This window comes from Carassius auratus, chromosome 8 (genome assembly GCF_003368295.1).
Source record: "Carassius auratus strain Wakin chromosome 8, ASM336829v1, whole genome shotgun sequence".
NCBI classification, from domain to species: Eukaryota; Metazoa; Chordata; class Actinopteri; order Cypriniformes; family Cyprinidae; genus Carassius; species Carassius auratus.
This window is the reverse complement of record NC_039250.1, coordinates 26,633,610-26,637,317: the sequence shown is the minus strand read 5'-3', so window position 1 is coordinate 26,637,317 and position 3,708 is coordinate 26,633,610. Positions and strand designations below refer to the sequence as shown.

General features: G+C 39.7%; 1 pseudogene; it reads left to right on the top strand.

Annotated features, from left to right (window-relative positions):
- The first annotated feature begins 485 nt into the window (after positions 1 to 485).
- Positions 486 to 3,542, top strand: LOC113106850 (28S ribosomal protein S25, mitochondrial-like; annotated as a pseudogene).
- The last annotated feature ends 166 nt before the right edge of the window (positions 3,543 to 3,708 follow it).

Sequence of the window (3,708 nt, the reverse complement as noted above, 5' to 3'; positions counted from 1 at the left end):
CGGTCAGCCCTGTGTGGGACTAGGCACCTCCATGTGTTGTGATTCCCCTTTCTGGGCAATCCCACATGTGTATTTCCACAGCAAATCTCTTCGTAGCATGTGTCTTTCCCTTGGCAAGCACCTTGCTAGCTCTGTTGTTGAAACTTCCACCCTGCGGGCTGGTACCTCAGAATTCATGTGTATCACCACCTCTCTGTTGATACCTGCCTTCGTAAGTCCTCCTACGAGCAGGCAGTCTGCTAGCATACATCCAGCTGGAATATGCTACCCAGTGTATCCTATTTCAGCTATAGGCCCTCTCTCGTACTGGCCTCACGACAGAGTGCTATTACTCACATGGGTCACTGAAAGACAGGCATGTGGTGCTTTGTAAGGGACCCCATTCATCAGTCTCTCTGACATAATGTAGGGAACGTCTAGGTTACAGATGTAACCATCGGGAACAGATGCTCCTTATATACCCGCATAGCAGGGCGGAGCTTGCAATGCAAATTCCGCAGACCAAGGTACTCTGTGTACCATTGGCTCATTTTGTCTTTTTCTAACGTAACGTCTCTGTTCCCTCCTTCAGGGAAAAAGGGTTATATACGTAACATAGACGTTTCTGCAGAAAGGAGAAACTGTGTTTAAAAAAATCTGTAAAGATTATGACTGTCAATTATAACACAAATGGAGTATTCTGAGTGAAGGAGCAAGGTCAGTACAACATGAATAGCTGACTTTATTTGCCATGCTTACAAAGACGATTTTTTCCCCTTTTTTTTTTTTTTAATAATTGTTTCATTGAAAGAGTTGTTTTCTCACTGTCCACATTTTGTCACACTACCAAAGACAAAAATAATGTTTGTGTTTCAAAAAACCTGAAGCAAAGTAGAGTGTATTTGAATATTTTGAATCAATTAAAATAATTAGAACCAGAAACCACAAAACATTAGCTACATGTAATCAAGAAAAAGAACAAGACATGGTTATAATTAGTCAGTTATGCATGAGAAGCTTGATGTTAATGTATTGTTTGACAGGAAGTTTGTGTTCTTCAATATTCCTCAAATCCAATACAAAAATCCCTGGGTTCAAATAATGATGTTGAAAAACATGACACCCTCACCCTTTCTTCGTCATTTGTTTATTTATTTATTATTTATCAATATTGTTATCACTTGCTGTGATATATCTATATCTATATCTTATATAGGCTATATCTTCTCACTTTAACGCTGTATTTAGATGATGGAGAGCAAGTATTGGTGGACATGGAAGGAAAAGACCACAAAGAAATTATGAACCATATGAAGATGATCCTTGGCAAGTCAGAGTAAGTACATTTACATTTGTGCATTTGGTTGATGCTCTTAGCCAAAGCAACTTATTGCGTTCAGGGTATAGATTCAGTCAGCTCATGCATCGAACCCATAGCCTTGGCATTAGTTGTGCCGTTCAGTTCTGTATTTGTATTATTTTTTTCAAGTTATTTATTTGTTTAATTGTATCATTTAATTATTGTCCTCACGATCCCCTAACTCTAAACTTACTCTTCTTGAAATATTAACCTAATTTGCTAATATATCAGATAACCTAGCTAGTTGTAATAATTGATGCCATTTTATTCCATAATAATATCACAATGTTTGAGAGAACAAAAATAAAACACTTTTAGATATCAATATCTGCATATGTGATGTACATCAGTTATTATCATCTTTGGTATCTCCTTTGTACAGTAGGTATCTTGAGTAAAACAGCCCTATATTTAACAAAGCATACACAGAAGAACCGAACTGGAAGTGATGTGACCCGTTTTTCCGAATACAGAAGTTTTCTGTGCACAACCCCTACACATGCAGTGCTCTAAAGACTATATTTTGTATAATTTGGAATACAGATATATGTAATGATAGACCATATAGAATGACACTTTTAAATATGAAACTGCCAGAAGGTGGCGACAAGTCATTTATTCGTTCCATTTGTTTAAAACAGCTGATTCATTCTGGAACAAAGAAACATTTTATTAATAGGCCCAATAAATAATTCACTCACCCTTAATCTTAAAATAAAAAATAAAAATAAAAGCAAATTCATGAAGTAACAAAACTGCTGTGTGTTGCTTGCAGAGATGCACAACATGGCTTTGATTGGAACCCTTTTTGTTTAGTTTTTTGCGAAATAAGGCGAAAATTACCTAATGGTCTCTACAATTTAAGACACTTGTTATTGACTTCTTGTTAATATAAATTTTAGACCAGGACCTTCAGCATGCACTGGGACGGTTTGCAGCAGAGTGTGAAGCGGCTGGGATGAGAATCAGCACCTCCAAGTCCGAGGCCATGGTTCTCAGTCGGAAAAGGGTGGATTGCCCACTTCAGGTTGGTGGAGAGTTCCTGCCTCAAGTGGAGGAGTTCAAGTATCTTGGGGTCTTGTTCACGAGTGAGGGAAGGATGGAACGTGAGATTGACAGACGGATCGGTGCAGCTTCTGCAGTAATGCGGACGCTGTACCAGTCTGTCGTGGTGAAGAAGGAGCTGAGCTGTAAGGCAAAGCTCTCGATTTACCGGTCAATCTACGTTCCTACTCTCACCTATGGTCATGAGCTCTGGGTGAAATGAAAATGGCCGAAATGAGCTTTCTCCTTGGGGTGGCTGGGCGCTCCCTTAGAGATAGGGTGAGAAGCTCGGTCACTCGGGAGGAGCTCAGAGTAGAGCCGTTGCTCCTCCACATCAAGAGGAGCCAGCTGAGGTAGCTCGGGCATCTATTTCGGATGCCTCCTGGATGCCTTCACAGGGAGGTGTTCCAGGCACGTCTCACCGGGAGGAGGCCCCGGGGAAGACCCAGCTAACCAGTTTTTATAATCACTCTGAATGTGTGTGTGTGTCCTAAGAAGATTGCACTGCAACCTTTAAATGCTCAAAAATAATAATAATAATGATGATGAAATTAATTGGAAATATACTTTGATTAAAAATATATATCGGTTGCTTCACAGTGACAGGGCTCAGTAACAAATAACCTAATTTGAGCCATGAAACAGCTGCATCTCGCCATTTAAGTGCTGGCTTTGTGTTTTATTTATTTATTTTTGAGTGAGTGAATGACAACCTAAGTTGAAACTGTTAGATGTGCAAACAGCGCTTCTAACATGTTCTTCTAAAATGATGCCTACAAGGTATAGTGATAAAAACATATGAGGCTTCAGCCCTTAGCCCACCCCAGGATCACATAGTGTACAACCAGTGCTAATACCAGTATTACCATTTGAAGATGCATCCTAACCGGATTACAATGACTGATAAATGTGTCATCAAAACACATGTGCCTGTACTCTGCTCTTATGTCTCTTTCTGTCCACAGTAAAGTTCTTGAAGCTGAAGCTCTGTCTAAAATGGAGTTGTCTAACAATGCTAACTTTGGGCCCGATAAATATTTCCTGTGGGAGTGTATTAGGTGAAGTGTAGGGTCAAGTTCCTCATCCTGGTTTTGTCCCACTTCCCAAAGCGATGACTGGCATATACAGGGCTAAACTGGCTGCAGGCTCTGACGAGTAAAGACTGTTTGGTAGGAGAGTGAAAATGCTTGAGGATGTGATTTGAAGTTCTGTGACTTTCACTCAGACTGTGACTATGGAAAGTAGACTTGTTTTATGAACTTGCAAAAAAATAAACACATTTGGTGGTTATTCTGGAGTGAATAACTACAAAATAAATCACAACA